The 25,015-nt window shown below is 42.8% G+C and overlaps 1 long non-coding RNA gene across 1 annotated transcript; it reads right to left on the bottom strand.

Annotated features, from left to right (window-relative positions):
* Nucleotides 1-3,959: 3,959 nt before the first annotated feature.
* Nucleotides 3,960-24,374, bottom strand: LOC127931092 (uncharacterized). The gene is made up of 2 exons (XR_008139788.1): nt 23,271-24,374; nt 3,960-4,357 (listed from the first exon to the last, which is right to left on the bottom strand). It is a non-coding gene; the product is annotated as an uncharacterized LOC127931092 (long non-coding RNA).
* Between the last annotated feature and the right edge of the window lie 641 nt (nt 24,375-25,015).

Genomic DNA, 25,015 nt, shown 5'->3' with positions numbered 1-25,015 from the left:
CCATGTGGTTTTACTGTAAGCCATTGCCTGCACCCATGTGGTTTTATGGTAAGCCATTGCATGCACCCATGTGGTTTTACTGTATGCCATTGCCTGCACCCATGTGGTTGTACTGTAAGCCATTGCATGCACCCATGTGATTTTACTGTAAGCCATTGCATGCACCCATGTGGTTTTACTGTATGCCATTGCCTGCACCCATGTGGTTTTTACTGTAAGCCATTGCATGCACCCATGTGGTTTTACTGTAAGCCATTGCATGCACCCATGTGGTTTTACTGTAAGCCATTGCCTGCTCACATGTGGTTTTACTGTATGCCATTGCCTGCTCACATGTGGTTTTACTGTATGCCATTGCCTGCTCACATGTGGTTTTACTGTAAGCCATTGCCTGCACCCATGTGGTTTTATGGTAAGCCATTGCCTGCTCACATGTGGTTTTACTGTATGCCATTGCCTGCACCCATGTGGTTTTACTGTAAGCCATTGCATGCACCCATGTGGTTTTACTGTAAGCCATTGCCTGCACCCATGTGGTTTTATTGTAAGCCATTGCCTGCTCACATGTGGTTTTTGCCTGCCTGCACATGTGGTTTTACTGTATGCCATTGCCTGCACCCATGTGGTTTTACTGTAAGCCATTGCCTGCACCCATGTGGTTTTACTGTAAGCCATTGCCTGCACCCATGTGGTTTTATTGTAAGCCATTGCCTGCTCACATGTGGTTTTACTGTATGCCATTGCCTGCACCCATGTGGTTTTACTGTATGCCATGGCCTGCACCCATGTGGTTTTACTGTAAGCCATTGCATGCACCCATGTGTTTTGGTAAGCCATTTACTGTAAGCCATTGCCTGCAGCCATGTGGTTGCCTGCCATTGCCTGCCCATGTGGTTTTATTGTAAGCCATTGCCTGCTCACATGTGGTTTTACTGTATGCCATTGCCTGCACCCATGTGGTTTTACTGTATGCCATGGCCTGCACCCATGTGGTTTTACTGTAAGCCATTGCATGCACCCATGTGGTTTTACTGTAAGCCATTGCCTGCACCCATGTGGTTTTATTGTAAGCCATTGCCTGCTCACATGTGGTTTTACTGTATGCCATTGCCTGCTCACATGTGGTTTTACTGTATGCCATTGCCTGCTCACATGTGGTTTTACTGTAAGCCATTGCCTGCACCCATGTGGTTTTATGGTAAGCCATTGCCTGCTCACATGTGGTTTTACTGTATGCCATTGCCTGCACCCATGTGGTTTTACTGTAAGCCATTGCATGCACCCATGTGGTTTTACTGTAAGCCATTGCCTGCACCCATGTGGTTTTATTGTAAGCCATTGCCTGCTCACATGTGGTTTTATTGTATGCCATTGCCTGCACCCATGTGGTTTTACTGTATGCCATTGCCTGCACCCATGTGGTTTTACTGTAAGCCATTGCCTGCACCCATGTGGTTTTATTGTAAGCCATTGCCTGCTCACATGTGGTTTTACTGTATGCCATTGCCTGCACCCATGTGGTTTTACTGTATGCCATGGCCTGCACCCATGTGGTTTTACTGTAAGCCATTGCATGCACCCATGTGGTTTTACTGTAAGCCATTGCCTGCACCCATGTGGTTTTATTGTAAGCCATTGCCTGCTCACATGTGGTTTTACTGTATGCCATTGCCTGCACCCATGTGGTTTTACTGTATGCCATTGCCTGCACCCATGTGGTTTTACTGTAAGCCATTGCATGCACCCATGTGGTTTTACAGTAAGCCATTGCCTGCACACATGTGGTTTTATTGTATGCCATTGCCTGCCATTGCCTGTTCACATGTGGTTTTACTGCCATTATGCCATTGCCTGCACCCATGTGGTTTTACTGTATGCCATTGCCTGCCATGTGCACCCATGTGGTTTTACTGTAAGCCATTGCATGCACCCATGTGGTTTTACTGTAAGCCATTGCCTGCACCCATGTGGTTTTATTGTAAGCCATTGCCTGCTCACATGTGGTTTTACTGTATGCCATTGCCTGCACCCATGTGGTTTTACTGTATGCCATGGCCTGCCATTGCCATTGCACCCATGTGGTTTTACTGTAAGCCATTGCCTGCACCCATGTGGTTTTATTGTAAGCCATTGCCTGCTCACATGTGGTTTTACTGTATGCCATTGCCTGCACCCATGTGGTTTTACTGTATGCCATTGCCTGCACCCATGTGGTTTTACTGTAAGCCATTGCATGCACCCATGTGGTTTTACAGTAAGCCATTGCCTGCACACATGTGGTTTTATTGTAAGCCATTGCCTGTTCACATGTGGTTTTACTGTATGCCATTGCCTGTTCACATGTGGTTTTACTGTAAGCCATTGCATGCACCCATGTGGTTTTACTGTAAGCCATTGCCTGCTCCCATGTGGTTTTACTGTAAGCCATTGCATGCACCCATGTGGTTTTACTGTAAGCCATTGCCTGCACACATGTGGTTTTATTGTAAGCCATTGCCTGTTCACATGTGGTTTTACTGTATGCCATTGCCTGCACCCATGTGGTTTTACTGTATGCCATTGCCTGCACCCATGTGGTTTTACTGTAAGCCATTGCATGCACCCATGTGGTTTTACTGTAAGCCATTGCCTGCACCCATGTGGTTTTATTGTAAGCCATTGCCTGCTCACATGTGGTTTTACTGTATGCCATTGCCTGCACCCATGTGGTTTTACTGTATGCCATTGCCTGCACCCATGTGGTTTTACTGTAAGCCATTACATGCACCCATGTGGTTTTACTGTAAGCCATTGCATGCACCCATGTGGTTTTACTGTAAGACATTGCCTGCACCCATGTGGTTTTACTGTAAGCCATTGCCTGCACCCATGTGGTTTTACTGTAAGCCATTGCCTGCTCCCATGTGGTTTTACTGTAAGCCATTGCCTGCTCACATGTGGTTTTATTGTAAGCCATTGCCTGCTCACATGTGGTTTTACTGTATGCCATTGCCTGCACCCATGTGGTTTTACTGTATGCCATTGCCTGCACCCATGTGGTTTTATTGTAAGCCATTGCCTGCACCCATGTGGTTTTATTGTAAGCCATTGCCTGCTCACATGTGGTTTTATTGTAAGCCATTGCCTGCTCCCATGTGGTTTTACTGTATGCCATTGCCTGCACCCATATGGTTTTACTGTAAGCCATTGCCTGCACCCATGTGGTTTTACTGTAAGCCATTGCCTGCTCACATGTGGTTTTACTGTAAGCCATTGCCTGCTCCCATGTGGTTTTACTGTATGCCATTGCCTGCTCACATGTGGTTTTACTGTATGCCATTGCCTGAACCCATAACATTAACGAGGCTACAGTTGAAGTCGAAAGTTTACATACACTTAGGTTTGGGTCATTAAAACTTGTTATTCATCACTCCACAATTTTCTTGTTAACAAACTATAGCTTTGGCAAGTTGGTTAGGACATAATTCACTGTATCCCAATTCCAGTGCGTCAGAAGTTTACACACATTAAGTTGACTGTGCCTTCAAACAGCTTGGTAAATTCCAGAAAATTATGTCATGGCTTTAGAAGCTTCTGATAGGCTAATTTACATAATTTTAGTCAATTGGAGGTGTACCTGTGGATGTATTTCAAGGCCGACCTTCAAACCCAGTGTCTCTTTGCTTGACATCATGGGAAAATCAAAAAAAATCTACCAAGAGCTAAAAAAAAAAACTGTAGAACTCCACAAGTCTCGTTCATCCTTGGGAGCAAATTTCAAATGCCTGAAGATACCACGTTCATCTGTACAAACAATAGTACACAAGTATAAACACCATGGGACCACGCAGCCGTCATACCGCTCAGGAATGAGACGCGTTCTGTCTCCTAGAGATGAACGTACTTTGGTGCGAAAAGTGCAAATCAATCCCAGAACAACATCAAAGGACCTTGTGAAGATGCTGGAGGAAACAAGTAAATCAAATCAAATCAAATCAAATTTATTTATATAGCCCTTCGTACATCAGCTGATATCTCAAAGTTCTGTACAGAAACCCAGCCTAAAACCCCAAACAGCAAGCAATGCAGGTGTAGAAGAACGGTGGCTAGGAAAAACTCCCTAGAAAGGCCAAAACCTAGGAAGAAACCTAGAGAGCAACCAGGCTATGTGGGGTGGCCAGTCCTCTTCTGGCTGTGCCGGGTGGAAATTATAACAGAACATGGCCAAGATGTTCAAATGTTCATAAATGACCAGCATGGTCGAATAATAGTAAGGCAGAACAGTTGAAACTGGAGCAGCAGCATGGCCAGGTGGACTGGGGACAGCAAGGAGTCATCATGTCAGGTAGTCCTGGGGCATGGTCCTAGGGCTCAGGTCCTCCGAGAGAGAGAAAGAAAGAAGGAGAGAATTAGAGAACGCACACTTAGATTCACACAGGACACCGAATAGGACAGGAGAACTACTCCAGATATAACAAACTGACCCTAGCCCCCCGACACAAACTACTGCAGCATAAATACTGGAGGCTGAGACAGGAGGGGTCAGGAGACACTGTGGCCCCATCCGAGGACACCCCCGGACAGGGCCAAACAGGAAGGATATAACCCCACCTACTTTGCCAAAGCACAGCCCCCACACCACTAGAGGGATATCTTCAACCACCAACCTACCATCCTGAGACAAGGCTGAGTATAGCCCACAAAGATCTCCGCCACGGCACAACCCAAGGGGGGGGGGGGGCGCCAACCCAGACAGGATGACCACAACAGTGAATCAACCCACTCAGGTGACGCACCCCCTCCAGGGACGGCATGAGAGAGCCCCAGTAAGCCAGTGACTCAGCCCCTATGATAGGGTTAGAGGCAGAGAATCCCAGTGGAAAGAGGGGAACCGGCCAGGCAGAGACAGCAAGGGCGGTTCGTTGCTCCAGAGCCTTTCCGTTCACCTTCCCACTCCTGGGCCAGACTACACTCAATCATATGACCCACTGAAGAGATGAGTAAGTCGCTCTGGATAAGAGCGTCTGCTAAATGACTTAAATGTAAATGTAATGAGTCTTCAGTAAAGACTTAAAGGTTGAGACCGAGTTTGCGTCTCTGACATGGGTAGGCAGACCGTTCCATAAAAATGGAGCTCTATAGGAGAAAGCCCTGCCTCCAGCTGTTTGCTTAGAAATTCTAGGGACAATTAGGAGGCCTGTACAAAAGTACAAAAGTATCTATTTCCACAGTAAAACGAGTCCTATATCGACAAAACCTGAAAGGCCGCTAAGCAAGAAAGAAGCTCCCTCTTCACGACTGTCTTGGTATGTTTGGACCATGATAGTTCGTTGGTGATGTGGACACCAAGGAACTTGAAACTCTCGACCCGCTCCACTACAGCCCCATCGATTTTAATGGGGGCCTGTTCGGCCCGCCTTTTCCTGTAGTCCACGATCAGCTCCTTAGTCTTGCTCAGATTGAGGGAGAGGTTGTTGTCCTGGCACCACACTGCCAGTTCTCTGATCTCCTCCCTATAGGCTGTCTCATCGTTGTCGGTGATCAGGCCTACCACTCTTGTGTCATCAGCAAACTTAATGATGGTGTTGGAGTTGTGTTTCGCCATGCAGTCGTGGGTGAACAGGGAATACAGGAGGGGACTAAGTACACACCCCTGAGGGGCCCGAGTGTTAAGGATCAGCGTGGCAGACATGTTGTTGCCCACTCTTACCACCTGGGGACAGCCCGTCAGGAAGTCCAGGATCCAGTTGCAGAGGGAGGTGTTTAGTCCCAGAGTCATTAGGTTAGTGATGAGCTTCGTGGGCACTATGGTGTTGAATGCTGAGTTGTAGTCAAGGAACAGCATTCTCACATAGGTGTTCCTTTTGTCTGTGGGATCTGTGGGCGGTATGCTAATTGGAGTGGTTCTAGGGTGTCCGGGAAGATGCTGTTGATGTGAGCCATGACCAGCCTTGCAAAGCACGTCATGGCTACCGACGTGAGTGCCACAGAGTGGTAATCATTTAGGCAGGTAACTTTCACTTCCTTGGGCACAGGGACTATGGTGGTCTGCTTTGAAACATGTTGGTATTACAGACTCGGTCAGGGAGAGGTTGAAAATGTCAGTGAAGACACTTGACAGTTGGTCCACGCATGCTTTGAGTACACGTCCTGGTAATCCGTCTGGCCCAGCGGCTTTAACATTTTTGGATGAAAAACGTTCCCGTTTTAAACAAGATATTTTGTCACGAAAAGATGCTCTACTATGCATATAATTGCCAGCTTTGGAAAGAAAACACTCTGACTTTTCCAAAACTGCAAAGATATTGTCTGTGAGTGCCACAGAACTGATGTTACAGGCGAAACCCAGATAAAAATCCAACCAGGAAGTGCCGTATTTTTTTAAACCGCCTCATGCCAATGACTCCTTATATGGCTGTGAATGAGCTTACGTTTTCCACGTATTCCCCAAGGTGTCTGCAGCATTGTGACGTCTTTTTAGGCATTTCCATTGAAGAATGGCTGTGAGGGAGCATATATAGCATGTTAGTGTTAGCACATGGTGTCTCCCGCAGAAAATCTTGCGTAAAATACTGAGGTAGCCATTTTTCCAATCGCTTCTTATGAGAAACGAATTGCCTCGACGGATATATTATATGTTAAAAACACCTTGAGGATGGATCCTAAACAACGTTTGCCGTGTTTCTGTCGATATTATGGAGCAAATTTTGAAAAAAGTTTGGCGTTATAGTTTTCCGGTCGATTTCTCAGCCATGCATGATGAAGAAACGGGAGCTATTTCGCCTACAAAAATAATATTTTGGGAAAAAAGGAACATTTGCTATCTAACTGGGAGTCTACTGAGTGAAAGCATCTGAAGTTCTTCAAAGGTAAATGATTTAATTTGGTTGCTTTTCTTATTTTCGTGAAAATGTTGCCTGCTGCCAGCAGAGCCTAGCATAGCATTATGCCATGATAAACTTACACAAATGCTTGTCTAGAGTTGGCTGTAATGCATATTTTGAAAATCTGAGATGACAGTGTTGTTAACAAAAGGCTAAGCTTGTGTTTGAATATATTAATTTCATTTCATTTGCGATTTTCATGAATAGGAAAAGTTTCTAGGGGTATTTGTGTCCGCTGCGTAATGCTAATGCATTTGAGGCTATGATTACGCTCCCGGATACGGGATTGCTCGTTGCAAGAGGTTAAAGGGTTTATTCACATCAGCTACCGAGAGTGTTATCACACAGTCATCTAGAACAGCCGGTGCTCTTGTGTATGCTTCAGTGTTGCTTGCCTCGAAGCGAATATAAAAGGCATTTATCTCGTCTGGTAGGCTTGTGTCACTTGGCAGATCGCTTCTGGGTTTCCCTTTGTAGCCCGTAATAGTTTTCAAGCCGTGCCACGTCCGACGAGCGTCAGAGCTGGTGTAGAAGGATCACATCTTAATCCTGTATTGACGCTTTGCTTGTTTAATGGGTTCGTCTGAGGGCATAGCGGGATTTCTTATAAACGTCCGGATTAGTCTCCTGCTCATTGAAAGCGGAAGCTCTAGCCTTTAGCTCGATGTGGATGTTGCCTGTTATCCTTGGCTTCTGGTTGGGATATGTACGTACAGTCACTGTGGGTACGACGTCATCGATGCACTTATTGATGAAGCCGATGACTGGTGGTGTTCCTCAATGTCATTGGATGAATCCCGGAACATATTCCAGTCTTTGCTAGCAAAACAGTCCTGTAGTGTAGCATCCGCGTCATCTGACAACTTACGTATTGAGCGAGTCACTGGTACTTCCTGCTTTAGTTTTTTCTTGTAAGCAGGATAGAATTATGCTCAGATTTGCCAAATGGAAGGCGGGGGAGAGCTTTGTATGCATCTCTGTGTGTGGAGTAAAGGTGGTTTAGGATTTTTTTTCCCCCCCTGGTTGCACATGTGACATGCTGGTAAAAATTTGGTAAAACTGATTTAAGTTTGCTTGCATTAAAGTCCCCGGCCAATAGGAGTGCCGCTTCTGGGTGAGCATTTTCTTCTTTGCTTATAGCCTTATAGAGTTGTTTGAGAGCGGTCTTAGTGCCAGCTTTGTGGTGGTACATAGACAGCTACAAATAATACAGATGAGAACTCTCTTGGTAGATAGTGTGGTCTGCAGCTTATCATAAGATGCTATACCTAAGGCAAGCAATACCTCGAAACTTCTTTAATATTAGACATCGCGCACCAGTTGTTATAGACAAAAAGACACACACCCCCACCCCTCGTCTTACCAGAGGCAGTGTCTCTGTTCTGCCGGTGCATGGAAAATCTTGCTAGCTCTATATTGTCCGCATCTTTGTTCAGCCACGTCTTGGTGAAACATAAGATGTTACAGTTGTTAATGTCCCGTTGGTAGGATAATCTTAATTGTAGGTCATCAGTTTTATTTTCCAATGATTGCATGTTAGCAAGAAGAATGGAAGGCAATGGGAGTTTACTTGCTCGCCTCCGAGTTCTCAGATCTGCGGCCTCTTTTCTGGCATCTTTTCTTCACGCAAAAGGCGTGGATCTGGGCCTGTTCCAGTGAAAGCAGGATATCCTTCTCTTCAGACTCGTTAACTTCTTATGGCTGGGGGACAGTATTGAGTAGCTTGGATGAATAAGTTGCCCAAACTAAACGGCCTGCTCCTCAGTCTCAGTTGCTAATATATGCATATTATTATTAGTATTGGATTGAAAACACTCTAAAGTTTCCAAAACTGTCAAAATATTGTCTGTGAGTATAACAGAACCATTGCCTTTCCCTCTCTGACTGAAAAAGACAGTTGCGGTTGATATATTATCGATTATATATTTTAAAAACAACCTGAGGATTGATTTTAAAAAACATTTGACATGTTTCTATGGACATTACAGATACTATTTGGAATTTTTCTGCATTGTCGAGACCGCTCTTTCCTCTGGATATCTGAACATAACGCGACAAACAAACGGAGGTATTTTGGATATAAAAATAATCTTTATGGAACAAAATGAACATTTATTGTGTAACTGGTTGTCTCTAGAGTGAAAACAACCGAAGATTATCAAAGGTAAACGATCAATTTGATTGCTTTTCTGATATTCGTGACCAAGCTACTTGATGCTAGGTGTACATAATGTTTTGTCGAGCGATCGATAAACTTACACAAACGCTTGGATTGCTTTCACTGTAAAGTATATTTTCAAAATCTGACACGACAGGTGGATTAACAAAAGGCTAAGCTGTGTTTTCCTATATTGCACTTGTGATTTCATGAATATTAATATTTTTAGTAATATTATTTGAATGTGGCGCTATGCAATTCAGCAATTGTTGATGTCAATTAACCCGTTAACGGGATGGCAGCCATAAGAAGTAAACAAAAAATGTTCTTTCAGTCCACGGTGAGTAATCACTTTTCTGATGTCTAGAAGTTATTTTTGGTCATAAGTTTAAAACCAAGTTACACAAAACTCCATTTAAAACAAAGAAAATAGCACAATTGGTTGGGAGAATGTAAAATTTTAGCCATGTTCTTTGAAGCCATCACAAAGGTCACTGCCCTCTGACCTTTGTCCTTGTAACACACACATACATAAAATTGGCCCATGCTCTCATTTCTGCTTGTTGGTCTTATCTGCAGGTCTGGACACACTAGTGGCTGTGTGTGTTTTATTTAGTGGACAAAGCCCTCTTTCAGCCACCAGAAGGATGGAGAGAATGCACCGTCGGAGGGAGGGATGGAGGGAGGGGTGGTAGAAGGGGACAGCTGGAGAGACAAGGCAGACTGGAACCGGACTGAAGTCATTCTTTATGACAGAGCAGAAAAGGTGTGTGGGAGGCGTATTACTGTGGGTTTAGTACATAATCAATCCAAGCAGCACATTAGAATAAATCTCTTAGTATAAGGGAAGCTGTTTGCGTCACTGGAGGTCAGTGCAGCATAATGGGAGGAAAACATGAGAATCTTGGCAGATTCCAAACCTTATACTGGTGGAGCAAGTATCCAATCTTCTTATGTCTACAATGAGCCTGTGAAAATTGTAACAGTTGATTATTACTTTTTAGCTTGATTTAGGTCTGAAGACACACAATCACATCCCCAGCAACGCTAGAGGCTGTAAAAAAAAAATTGGGATCTGATCTCTAATAATACATTTTCTGACAATCTGTTCTACCTCCTCCCAAGCCCAGAGAACACACAGAGGGCTCAGAACTAATAAACACTCCAACCCACCTTCTCTGTAGAACTGGCCTTACAGATTGATGCTGGACTATTTGCAGCTGTGAGTGTGTTCTCCAAAACTCTGTGCCCCTCTCAAACCCCATGGCTCAGGATAAAACAGACTTGGAACAAAGTGCATATGGAAGCCAGATCTGTACAAACAACAGCCAAGAGGAGAATACCTCCACCTTTTCCACTTTTTCTAAAGTTAATTCCTGGTGTACAGAGACTGCACCCAGAATTCCATTCCTAAACCACAAACTCGAAATCCTCTTGAAAATGTGTCAACTTGTTTTTTTCCGTGAAAATTGCAAATGTATTCAATAAGCAATAACACACTACACTTATTTCTAAGTTCTTTATTTGACATTTCATGACATCATACATTTCCAAGCGACAGCATCTTCCTTCATTCGGGGGGACCTGTGGTAAAATAAGGTCAGCATTTCATGAAGCTTGAATCTGCAAAGACCTAATAATACTGATGACCTGGCCACTTTAAAATGTGTTGGTGGCTGGGATTCAGAAGGAAAGACCCCCCCCACACACACACACACACACGCACATGCACATGCACACACGCAGACGCACACACACAAACATAAAATACACACATCCACACATACCCAAGAAGCCAAACTCTCTTCATAATGAATTCCTCTGAAGGTACCCACAGAATCTCACCATGGCGTATTCTACTGGGAATCACATCAAACCATCTGACCATGGAATCTGAAAAAACTCACACCCGCTGACTTTCTTACTCATACCCACAATTATTATTCCTCAAATGAAATCAATGAGACCATTGATCATCATAATGCTTTATAAAATAATTGTATCTGACCATAGAGTCTAACACTCTCTCCAACCCTGCTACAGTTCTGAGTAAGAGGTCTACAGTATGTCTGAGACCTGGGCCCGGATTCACAAAACCATCTTAAAAATAAATGTATTCTTAAGTGCAATTATTTTTTATTATTTAACTGAAGAAACATACCAAAAGTTGCTATTCCTCAATAAAGTTCTTGAAAATGTTCTTAAGTTTCTTCCTCAGAAAATTGTTAAGAAGAAATGTGATTCTTGAAGATAAGGTTACTGGATTTCCTCTTGGAAAAGTTCTTAATTTCAAAAACCCTTGTCTTAAACACATGGAAGTGAGAAAATAAGCTAATGAAAGCAATTGAACATTTTTTACTTTTTATGGCTGCAGGGGCAGTATTGAGTAGCTTAGATGAAAAGGTTCCCCATTGTAAATGGGCAGCTCCTGCCTATTATTATTAGTATTGGATAGAAAACACTCTAAAGTTTCCAAAACTGTCAAAATATTGTCTGTGGGTATAACAGAATTGATATTGCAGGCAAAACCCTGAGGAAAATCACATGTTCCATAGCCTCCCTTTGCTGGATTTAAAGGGATATGAACCAGATTCCCTTTCCTATCGCTTCCTCAAGGTGTCAACAGTCTTCACACATAGTTTCAGGCTTTTATTTTGAAAAATGAGCCAGAACGATAACATCGCGTCAAGTTGTCACATGAGTTTTGCTCGCGCAACAGAGTTTGGATAGGTATTGCTTTTCCCTCTCCTACTGTGAAATACATTTGCGGTAGATATGTTATCGATTATATATTTTAAAAACAACCTGAGGATTGATTATGAAAAACGTTTGACATGTTTCTGTGGACATTATGGAAACTATTTGGAATTTTCGTTTGCATTGTCGTGACCGCTCTTTCCTGTGGATTTCTGAACATAACGCAACAAACAAACGGAGGTATTTTGGATATAAAAATAATCTTTATGGAACGAAAGGAACATTTGTTGTGTAACTGGGAGTCTCGTGAGTGAAAACATCTGAAGATCATCAAAGGTAAACGATTAATTTGATTGCTTTTCTGATTTTCGTGACCAAACTTCCTGATGCTAAGTGTACTTAATGTTTTGTTGAGCGATCGATAAACTTACACAAATGCTTGAATTGCTGTGAAGCATAATTTCAAAATCTGACACAACAGGTGGATTAACAAAAGGCTAAGCTGTGTTTTCCTATATTGCACTTGTGATTTTATGAATATAAATGTTTGTAGTAATATTTATTGAATGTAGCACTATGCTATTCAGCAGTTGTTGATGACACTTATCCTGTTAACGGGATGACAGCCATTACAAGTTGACTCAAACTTCATCTGAAAGTTTCAGTACTGATTTATTTTAAATCCCCCCCGCAAAACAATTGACCAGTAATCTCAGTAAGAAATCCCAAACAATAACTACTCATCTGCATTCAGTGTATCACAATACACTAGGATCACTTGAATACTAAAATGTATTTTCACTTCATTCAGAGTTTTCCTACAACCTAGGTCCATTAGGTCGTGAGAACCACATTCATCTTGGTAACATACTTTAGAATGGCACAAAGAAACCAAAGCAGTTACAAGAACAAATACTCAGTCAGCATCACACTTCATGATAGATATGGATGCTAATTGGGGTCACCAGAGGACACGGTTAGGTTCAGATATGTTCTGTTAGGATGTGTTGTGATCATACTGGCCAGTATTCACCAAAAGTCTGAGTGGGTTTGCAGATCTAGGATCAGGTCTCCTCAGTCAATACTATCTTATTCATATTGATGTAAAAGGGACATCTGAATGCATATCAGCACTTCTACTCTGAAAGCCATTGTGATTAAACAAGAGGTGTTGTGTTAATGGATTCAGTTTCTCATTGACCCTGTGATGTTGATCATGACAGAAATGTATTCTGTGCCCTCTTGATGTCGGCCTTGCTTCACTTCTGAAAGTGCAGTAGAATGTTCAGGAACAGTCGTTGAGTGGCTGAGTTTCACTTGCTCCTTTTAGACTCCATATGTGCAGAGTAAAGAGGGTGAAAGAGAGAGGATACACTAAAGCAAGTAGAGCAAGATTACATTCTATATTAACTCTAACTTCACTTTGATAAGCTTTACATATTGGCCTTGCGGCCTTCGTCAGAGCTTTTGTGAGTTTGTAGACATTGCCCCACCCATATCCGTTACACACATCGAAGGGGGTTGGAGTCGAGGCGATGCGTGGAAAGGATGTGGGTGGGGCTGTCTACATAAGGATGCTAATTTAAGAAACTCACAAAAGTTCTGACGAAGGCCGTGAGGCCGATACGTAAAGTTAAGTATCACTGCTCTTTAATATCAAGAGCGGGTTTTTCTTTTTTCTCATTTTATTCAACTGTTACCATGGACCTGCAAAAACTTTTGCTCAGATGTGCAAGTGCCTTTTGAATTTTTATAATAACTGGAAGTGAAAGGAACAAGGTCAGATAGAAGTCAATGCTGGGTCATTGGGTTCAGATGATTAGCGTGTGATCGAGGCTCCAGAATGCAGTGAGACCAACCAGGCATATAATCAAATTTCCACTTCAGGCCTAGAACTGCCTCTGAAAGTGTGTTAACCAGCATCTAGGAAACACACAGACGATCAACACATAACTCAAATTCTCCCCTCCAATTTCGTGTAACTGTGTGAGGACTCCAGGAAGATTTCGGAGTTTTAAATCTGTCTCATTTTAGGATCAGAATATTGTGCTCTATGAAACGTGTTATACTGCGCATAAACCTGGCTGGCAGTCTGACCATGGTTCTCCACCACAAATGTCTGTCTTATACTTGTACCCACTGTTATTTGTTATTGTCCCCATACGATCCTTTGTGTATAATATCTCCATTCTCCATAGAGCCATAAAGTGGCAATGCTAAAACCAGCGATGAAACAGAGGTTCATTTAGTTTACCCCACAGAAAGAGGCCAAATGTAGGGCAGCAAGTACACTACAGGTATTTTATTAGGATCCCCATTAGCTGTTGCGAAAGCAGCAGCTGCTCCTCCTGGGGTCCACAAAAAACATGACATAATACAGAACATTGATTAACAAGAACAGCTCAAGGACAGACCTTCGTGAGATGGGATGGAAAGGAGTTCAATGCAATAATGCCTATATATAAAACTGAACACTTTCTTGAATTTGTTCTGGATTTGGGGACTGTGAAAAGACCCATGGTGGGGTAAGTGTGTGTGTCAGAGCTGTGTGTAAGTTTGGAATTGTCAACACATGAATGTTTCTTATAAAAATATGTGATGCCTTCAGTCTCTCCTCAACTCTTAGCCAAGAGAGACTGGCATGCATAGTATTTATATTAGCCCTCTGATTACAATGAAGAGCAAGACATGCTGCTCTGTTCTGGGCCAACTGCAGCTTAACTTGGTATTTCTTTGCAGCACTTGACCACATGGCTGGAGAATAATCAAGGTAAGGCAAGCCTGAAGTACTTGCTTTTTGGAGTGTTGTATCAAAAAAGTAAAGCGTATTTTTTACTATGGACATACAGTGCATTCGGAATGTATTCAGACCCCTGACTTTTTCCACATTTTGTTGCGTTACAGACTTATTCTAAAATGTATTGAATTTTTTTTTGCCCATCATCACTCTACACATAATACACCATAATGACAAAGCAAAAACAGGTTTTTAGAAATGCTTGCTAATGTATTAAAAATCAAAAACAGAAATACCTTATTTCCATAACATTTCAGACCCTTACTATGAGACTTGAAATTCAGCTCAGGTGCATCCCGTTTCCATTAATCACCCGTTAGATCACATATGTCAGAGTCAAGGCCCGCGGGCCACATCCGGCCCGCGAGAAGGTTTTTTACGGCCCCTGGGATGATCTTGATTTATTATTAGAACCGGCCCGCAGACCGCAGCAAGCCGGCAGCCCGCAGATCTTTTACACGCACCAATACTACATTTCCCACAATGCAACGGTGACGCACCGAGCAGTAGGCTGCTTCATTTCAATATTTATTGGCACAGCAGTTGTCAGCATCACAGTAAAATTAACTTTCAGATACCCATCAAAAATGGCAAAACGGAAGGTGGACACTGAGAACCGGGGGTTTCAAACAAGGTGGGAGTCGGAGTATTTGTTCACGGAGGTAGCTGGAAAACCTGTGTGTCTTCTGTGTGGAGAAAGTGTGGCGGTACTGAAAGAGTATAATCTGAGACGACATTATGAAACGAAACACGCGGACAAAAACAAGAATATGGACATGGAACAAAGGCTACAAAAGGCAGAGGAATTAAAACGAGGCCTCAAATCTCGACAGGCTCTGTTCAAAAAAGCCAAATCACAAGGCCAGGCTGCTGTCAAGGCCAGTTTTATTTTGGCAGAAGAGATCGCTAAATCAGCCCGGCCATTTACGGAGGGGGATTTCATCAAAAACTGCATGATTAAAGTTTGTGACGAAGTTTGCCCAGAAAAAGGCAACTCTTTTTAAATGTGAGTCTGAGCAGAAACACCATTGCCGAGAGAGTAGACCAGTTGTCCATCAATCTAAAAGAGCAGCTTGTGAAAAAGGGAAAAGATTTCATTGCATATTCCTTGGCTGTGGATGAGAGCACCGACATTTCTGACATTGCCCAGTTGTCAATTTTCATCCGCGGAGTGGACTCCAGCCTAAGCGTGACAGAGGAGTTTTTGGCTTTACGTCCTATGCATGGCACAACTACGGGGCATGATTTGTATGAAGAGGTGTCAAGATGTGTAAATGAGATGGAGCTGCCTTGGGAAAAACTTGTGGGTTTGACAACCGACGGAGCACCTGCGATGTGTGGACACAGGAGCGGACTGGTGGCGAAGATACGGGAAAAGATGCAAGAGGAAAACGCGACAGGTGAGCTGACAGCTTATCATTGTATCATACACCAGGAAGCGTTGTGCGGTAAAGCCTTGAAAATGGAACATGTAATGAGCATCATCACGCGCACAGTTAACTTTATCAGAGCCAAAGGTTTGAATCACCGCCAGTTCAAGGCATTTCTGACGGAGTTAGAAACGGAGCATGGTGATTTGCCTTATCACACAGAGGTGCGATGGCTAAGCCAGGGAAAGGTGCTTCAAAGATGTTTCGAGCTTCGTGAGGAGATTTGTTTGTTCTTGGACAGCAAAGGGAAAGACACAACACAACTCCGAGACGAAATGTTTCTGTGTGAAATGGCTTTTCTGTGTGACATTACGAGTCATCTGAATGCAATGAACTTGCAGCTGCAGGGTCGGGATCGTGTCATCTCTGATATGTACAGTACAGTGAAGGCATTTAAAACCAAACTGACTCTGTGGGAGACGCAGATGCGGAAAGAAAATTTGAGCCACTTTCCCAGCTGCCAGACCATGAAAGAGAAGCTCTCTACCAGTGCGTTCCCGAGCGCACAGTTGGCTGATAAAATAGGTATGCTTGCCGCTGACTTTCGACGCCGATTTGCTGACTTTGAAGCACAAAAAGCAGGTTGGAACTGCTCGGTAACCCATTTGCTGTTGACGTGGAAAGCTCACCACCAAACCTCCAAATGGAGTTGATTGACCTCCAATGCAATGATGCACTGAGGGCAAAATATGCGGCAGTGGGTGCTGCGGAGTTCGCCCGTTTCCTCCCGACACAATGCCCCAGCTGCGCATCCAGGCTGCTCAAACGTTGTCTATGTTTGGCAGCACATACCTGTGTGAACAACTGTTTTCTTTGATGAACTTGAACAAAACATCACACAGAAGTCGACTTACTGCTGAACACCTCCACTCAATTCTGAGGATTTCCTCAGCTCAGAGCCTTACCCCGAACATTGATGAACTTGTGGAAAAGATGGGACACCACCAAGTATCACCCTCAACCTCAAACAAGTGAACATTACTGTGCAATCACATATTTAGAGTTTTTACTCAGTTCAAGTTTAAAAGTTAAAGTTTAATATTTGTTTTCACTGCATGTTACTTCTCCTTAAACAAAGTGTTGTTTTTGATTAATAGATTTTTGCACTTTATTTTATTGTATTTCAATCCAATTATATTTTAAAAATATTTCAGTTGAGTGGATGATAGAAAATTGCTATTATTGTTTTTTTCTTTGAAGTAAATTTAGCCCACTTTTGCTAAAATAGAAAATATAGGCTACTGATGGTGCCTTGAATACCGGTTTCTTTCATTTAATGTTCATGTTATGGGGATTTTTATATAAAGGAAATTTGTCTTTTGTGTCTGTTGAAAATTAAAGATTACTGACAGAGCCATAAGAAAATATTGCTTTATTTATCTGATCATATTGGAATATATTTGTTAGGTTTTCAGTAGGTTCAATTAGGTTCACTAGACTATATGCGTCATTTAAAAATTTTTCAATGAACATTCGAACAGTCCGGCCCTCGGCTTGTAGCTAAATTTTTTATTTGGCCCTCCGTCCATTTGACTTTGACACCCCTGCGTTAGATGTTTCTTTTCTACAACTTGGTTAGAGTGCACCTGTGGTAAATTCAATTGATTGGACATGATTTGGAAAGTCACATACCTGTCTATATAAAGGTCCCACAGTTGACAGTACATGTCAGAGCCAAAACCAAGCCACGAGGTCGAAGGAATTGTGCATAGAGCTCCGAGACAGGATTGTGTCGAGGCACAGATCTGGAGACAGGTACCAAAACATTTCTGCAGAACTAAAGGTCCCCAAGAACAAAGTGGCCTACATCATTCTAAAATGGAAGAATTTTGGAACCACCAAGACTCTTCCTAGAGCTGGCCGCCAAGCCAAACTGAGCACCATCACCAAGTATGGGAGGCAGCATCATGCAGTGGGGATGTTTGTCAGCGGCAGGGACTGGGAGACTAGTCAGGATTGAGGTAAAGATGAATGGAGCAAAGTACAGAGAGATTCTTGATGAAAACCTGCTCCAGAGCGCTCAGGAATTCAGACTGGGGCGAAGGTTCACCTTCCAACAGGACAACGACCCTAAGTACACAGCCAAGATGCAGGAGTGGCTTTGGGACAAGTCTCTAAATGTCCTTGAGTGACCCAGCCAGAGGCCGGATTTGAACCCGATCGAACAACTCTGGAGAGACCTGAAAATAGCGGTGCAGCGACGCTCCCCATCTAACCTGACAGAGCTTGAGAGGATCTGCAGAGAAGAATGGGAAAAACTCTGCAAATACAGGTGTCGTGACTAAACATTAATCTGATGATTTATGTACCGAATCAAATAACTAGGTTTACTCAATTAAATTAATCATGTAACAATTAACTCATTAGGATTTGGGGCACCATGAAAATGTTTTTTTTTAACGAGTTACCATCTCCCAAATTAAACTCTAGATGATATATCAGATATGTCAATAAGTAATTTACTAATCATTACCTCATATCAGTCTCATAATTCTAAATGTCGCATACTCCTTGTTCCTCCACAAACCCCAGCTTTACTGATCATTCGGTACCACACAAATGTATTTAATAATTTCTTTAGGGGGAGTTCACAACTGAGCAAAAGGACAGTGTCTAGTTTGAGAAACAGACGCCTCACAAGTCCTCAACTGGCAGCTTCATTAAATAGTACCCGCAAAACACCAGTCTCAACGTCAACAGTGAAGAGGCGACTCCGGGATGCTTCTAGGCACAGTTGCAAAAAAAAAAGCAATATCTCAGACTGGTCAATAAAAATAAAAGATGGGCAAAAGAACAGACACTGGACACAGGAAGATTGGAAAACAGTGTTATGGACAGACAAATCTAAGTTTGAGGTGTTCGGATCACAAAGAAAAACATTTGTGAGATGCATAAAAAGTTCAAAGATGCTGGAGGAGTGCTTGACACCATCTGTAAAGCATGGTGGAGGCAATGTGATGGTCTAGGGGTGCTTTGGTGGTGGTAAAGTGAGAGATGTGTACAGGGTAAAAGGGATCTTGAAGGAAGGCTATCACTCCATTTTGTAACACCATGCCATACCCTGTGGACGGAGCTTAATTGGAGCCAATCAAGCTAATTGGTGCCCATCAAGCCAATCCAACTTGTGGGAGGTGCTTCAGGAAGCATGGGGTGAAATCTCTTCAGATTACCTCAACAAATTGACAACTAGAATGCACAAATGTCTGCAAGGCTGTAATTGTTGCAAATGGATTATTTGACGAAAGCAAAGTTTGAAGGACACTTGTTTAAATTAAAAATCATTATTTATAATCTTGTCAACGTCTTGACTATATTTCCTATTCATTTTGCAACTAATTTCATGTATGTTTTCATGTTTTCATTTCGAAGTGACCCACAACTTTTGAACAGTAGTGATATGGTTGAGTCATCAGCATACATGAACACACAGGCTTTGTTTAATGCCAGTGGCAGGTCATTGGTGAAAAGAGTGGAGGGCCTTGAGTGCTGCCCTGCGGTACACCACACCCTACATGTTTGACAGAGAGGCTTGCATGAACGGAAACCCTCTGAGTTCTATTATATAGATAGCTCTGAATCCATGACATGGTAGCGGTTGAAAAGCCATAAAATGTTCTCAACAGGCTATGGTTAATAATATCAAAGCCTGCTCTGAAATCTAACAGTACAGCTTCCACAATCTTCTTATTATACATTTCTTTCAACCAATCATCAGTTTGTTTGTGTTAGGGCAGTACATATTGAGTGCCGTTCTCTATAAGCATGCCGAATGTCTGTTTCAATTTGTTTACAGAGAAATGTCATTGTATTTGGTCAAACACCATTTTTTCCAATCAACAGTTTGCTAAGAGCAGGCAGCAAGCTGATAGGTCTGCTGTTAGAATCAGTAAAGGCTGCTTTACCCCTCTGGGTAGTGGAATGACTTTGGCTTCCCTCCAGGCCTGAGGAGAAATACCTTCCTCTAGACTCAGGTTAAAGATACAGTATGACAGATACTGTAGGAGTGGCCATAGAGTCAGCTCCCATCCTCAGTAGCTTTCCAAGTCGAGTGCAGGTAATGGGCAAGCAGACTCAATTCCCCCATGTGGAGTTGCGATGGTAGCTTCTTGAATTGGTTCTCTGTACCATTTAGAAGAACTATAGCATCTAAAACAGATGAGTTAAAACAGCTCTATCTGGCCAGCTGCAATGTTTCATGTTAGTAATTCCTCTGTAGTGACTGGAGACAGCTGTCAGCAGAGGGACATGGACAGAGAGTTCAATTCCTTCAATGAACATAAATCCTGGCTGTGAATTTTAAGAGCCATGAATAGGTCTCGGAGGGTTTCTGGTTATATTTAGGAAACAATGGTTATTTTGTCTTTCGAGCATCATACATCATACAAATGCCAACCACAGGTTTAATATTTCCAAGGATGCATAATTCCATAACCCATTTGTCTCCTGGTATCACACTTCCTTCTGCCTTCTGGCATCACTGAGACCAAGGCGCCCACACAAAATTGTGTCACTAGTAAATCCCAGGGTGTTTCCATACCTACTGTACATGCTCAAACACACACAATTAATGAGGGGGATAACGACCTCAGATCCACCCACTATTGTACTATGAGGGTGTATCCACACACACACACACACACACACACACACACACACACACACACACACACACACACACACACACACACACACACACACACACACACACACACACACACACACACACACACACACACACACACACACACACACACACACACATGATTAACTTCCATTGAAATTAATTTCAAAGTGGTGAGGCAGTCAGGAAAACTTCAACACATGCCAGAACATTCCAGGAAACTGAAGGAACCGGAACAATATACTGTAGCACTCACACAAGAGACATACACAGGACAAACACACTGTAGTTACACAATTCCCATGGCACACACAGAAACACACCCTGAATGATTCCTGGAGAAAAAACCCATCCCAGCTGCATGGAATCATGGTGGTGACAACTATTAGCCTGAGAGCTCAAAAATACCCAGCAAGGTCAATGAGTTCAGAACATTTCTCATACAGAATCCAAAGAGGAAATTTGCCCTGCTTTCCTCTGGGCCAAAGTAAAAAAAAATATTGTTCTTGGATAAGGACTCGTTTGGGGGAAGTGGACACCTCCATTGAGATCGGTCGATGGAGAGGGACATTTTTTTTGTTAGAAATAAATATACCACTTATTAGGGCAATAATTAAGAAGTTTAAAACCACTGGAACAGTGGTAAATGTGTTGGAAAAGGACACATACCACTGTTCAAAAGCTTGGGGTCACTTAGACATGTCCTTGTTTTTGAAAGAAAAGCCAATTTTTTGTCCAGTAAAGTAACATCAAATAGATCAAAAATACAGTGTAGACATTGTTAATGTGGTAAATTACTATTGTAGCTGGAAATAGCTGATTTTTAATGCAATATCTACGTAGGCGTACAGCGCTCCATTATCAGCAATCATCACTCCTTTGTTTGAATGGCACGTTGTGTTAGCTAATCCAAGTTTATAATTTTAAAAGGTTCATTTATCATTAGAAAACCCTTTTGCAATTATGTTAGCACAGCTGGAAACTGGTGTTGTGCTGAAAGAAGCAGTAAAACTTGCCTTCTTTAAACTAGTTGAGTATCTGGAGCATCAGCATCTGTGGGTTTGATTGCAGGCTCAAAATGGCCCGAAACAAAGGACTTTCTCCTGAAACTCGTCAGTCTATTCTTGTTCTGAGAAATTAAGGCTATTCCCTGCAAGAAATTGCCAAGAAACAATGTATAATGATGTGTGCTACTCCCTTCACAGAACAGCGCAAACTGGCTTTAACCAGAATTGAAAGAGGGGTGGGAGGCCCCGGTGCACAAGTAAGCAAGAGGACAAGTACATTGGAGTGTCTAGTTTGAGAAAGATGCCTCACAAGTCCTCAACTGTCAGCTTCATTAAATAGTACCCTCAAAACCCCAGTCTCAACGTCAACAGTGAAGAGGCGACTCCGGGATCCTGGCCTTCTAGGCAGAGGTCCAGTGTCTGTGTTCTTTTGCCCATCTTAATCTTTACTTTTTGTTGGCCAGTCAGAGATGGGTCTTTATCTTCGCAACTCTGCCTAGAAGGCCAGCATCCCGGAGTTGCCTCTTCACTGTTGACGTTGAGACTGGTGTTTTGTGGGTACAAAAACAAGGACATTTTTATGTGAGCCCAAACGTTTGAGCGGTAGTGTATATACAGTATCTTGTCCCCACACACTAAGGAAGATGGTTCAGGAGGCAAAGGAAATCCAAAGGCCACAGATTGAGGGGGTCTCCAAATCTACAATTAGACACGACCTCCATACCAATAGGCATTTTGGAAGTGTTGCCAGAAAAAAAGGCTTAATTGAGAGCAACCAAGAATGTAAACGCCTTGAGTTTGCTGAACGGCACTGGCACTAGGATGGGAACCTGGCGCTATGTCCAGATTAGTCAAAAATATAGTTTTTGGCCTGTCGCGATACGAAACCTTCAGCCCCGCCCCTTGGCTGGCAGCGGGGTTGCTAGAGGTGGTTAGCGTCCCGTTCCCTGGATTGGACAGGGCACTATAGGTACTTCAGGTTATCTCGGTATAACCAGGACCGCTCGCGTAGCCCTGCCTCTCTTTCTATATCGAAGCGTTGTCCGCGTAGAGAAGTCTTTTGCCTTGTCACTCTCAACGGTCTAGCTCTAGCTGGGATGTGTGAACCCCACCTTTATCCTCTAGACTCTTTGTTTAACCACTAATTAGTCCTTGAGTTATTATTAAGCACTAGTCCTACCAGTCTCTATATGATTTCCCTGTGGTTGAGTGTTTCCCCTCTGTGATGTATCTAGTTTAAAGTGTGAAGACCTTTAGTCAACTTAGCCTCACTACTCCGCCCGTCGGCTATGTATCGCTTGGAAAATAAAACTTAGATAGATCGATAAGACAATTTAATGAATCACTACTGGACACACCTTCCTCTTTGTCTTTTAATAGTAACTCATTCTGTCATAGAGCACCGATCTCCGTTTCCAGTGTCCCAGTAGCGGGGAGTGTCAGAGTTGTTATCTCCCGTGCCGTTAACTGTCTTTGAGAGAACCGTTTACTCGAGACAAAATAAGACTACCGTTTATTTTTGAAAACACTCTGTTTTTTGTCTTTTACAATCAAACACACTTCAAAATACCCAATTGTTACTCGGTCACACACAGCGTTAATCAAAAACATGCAATTGCCTTAATGCTCTATAAAATGCCTGGTACAATGATAACACTTATCTCTATATTAAATGCTTATAATAGTTATTTAATTACCTTTGAGAGATGACGAGGAGACCCACGAGATCAGGAGCAGAGTTTCAATCGGTCAGAGTTCTGAGAATTTAGTTTATGTATCGATCTCTCCCATGAGGAATCATTGGTTCAACTAAATTTCGAGATTCAAGTTAGCCTGAGTACTCTAACCTGCCCTCAGGCTGGATAGTATTGTCAAATAACCTGCAACCGCGATTCCAGGGCAAGGCACTGTGCTACAACAGTACACGTGTCGCTGGGTCAGTCGGAGACAGAGTCGATTCGAACAACTTTCCAACCGTTCTCAGCAGGTGGTAATTCTGCCGTTGATCTACCGCAGTGTCTGGGGCAAGCAACCCGGCCGGTGCTACAGTGTTCCTGGTCAATTAAGACGTTGGCACAACGGTACACTCGGTCAACGGTATGCTGCACACAGGGTCAACTGGTCGATAGGTAAACGGACTCTTACCCTGGTATCCAGCAAGTTAGAATCTTTAAGTAATTTGAGTCAGGTGGCAATTACCCGAAGTCAAATGGTTGCCTAAATGAATTCAGAATTCAAGAAGTCAGCGCCAAAGTAATGGCAAATGTCTCTTTATATACCTTTTGATTCTCTGCACCCGATCAGCTACTCCTCCCATTCCCTCAGAGCAGAGAGGGTGATGACATATCTTACAACAGGAAATACTTTTCTTACAGTGCATATATGGGCCTCTGGTTATGACAGAGCCTATTACTCTAGCAACAATGAGGAAACACTTTTCTTACAGTGTGCATATGGGCCTCTGTTTATGACAGTGCCCTTACTCTATCAGCAATGAGTCTATCAGCTGTTCCCATGGGGAAGAGGACCAGGAGGTAGATCCATTTGGCGTTTTACTACAGGCCCATGTACCCCAGCAGTGGGTTTGGCATCGAAAAGGATGCCTACGCAGAAAATAATCTCATATCTCCTGTGAAATATGGTGATGATTTTTTATCTTATTGGGCTGGTTGCCTCTGCCAGGAAGCTGAAACGTGGCTGCAAGTGGATCTTCCAGCAAGACAATAACCCCAAGCACACGTCAAAAAAATAATTATTATTATTTGGCTACAAAATCAACATTTTGACAATAACCATCTCAGTTTCCAGTCTTCAAACCCATTGAAAACCTGGGTTTTGAATTGAGGAGGGCAGTTCATAAGAGCAGACCAAAGGATTTCAAGGGTTTGGAAAGGAGGAATGGTCTCCCAATGTGTTATATCTCATATCTCAAATCTCAATCTCATAAAACATATAAAAAGGCTCAGCACAGTTATAATCACAAGGGAAGTCACACAAACTATTGAAACAGGGGTGCCAATCATTTTGACCCTTATCTTTTTCAAAGAAAAAACATTATTTGTTAGAACCTGTTGAGTGTAGGGGGCAGTATTTTGATGTTTGGATGAAAAACGTACCCAAATGAAACTGCCAATTTCTCAGGCCCAGAATCTAGAATATGCAGATAAAAAAATACTCTAAAGTTTTCAAAACTGTCAAAATATTGTCTGTGAGTATAACAGAACTGATATTGCAGGTGAAAATCTGAGGAAAATCCAACCCGGAAGTGCTGTTTTTCCTGAAAGTTCTCTGTTCCATTGCCTGCCTTCGCTCCATTTAAAGGGATATCAACCAGAATCCTTTTCCTATGGCTTCCACATGTTGTGAACAAACAGTCTTTATACATAGTTTCAAGCTTTTATTTTGAAAAATGAGCAAAAAGATCACATCACGTTATTGTATG

This window comes from Oncorhynchus keta, chromosome 7, assembly GCF_023373465.1.
Source record: "Oncorhynchus keta strain PuntledgeMale-10-30-2019 chromosome 7, Oket_V2, whole genome shotgun sequence".
NCBI classification, from domain to species: Eukaryota; Metazoa; Chordata; class Actinopteri; order Salmoniformes; family Salmonidae; genus Oncorhynchus; species Oncorhynchus keta.
This window is presented reverse-complemented; position numbering and strand designations above follow the sequence as displayed.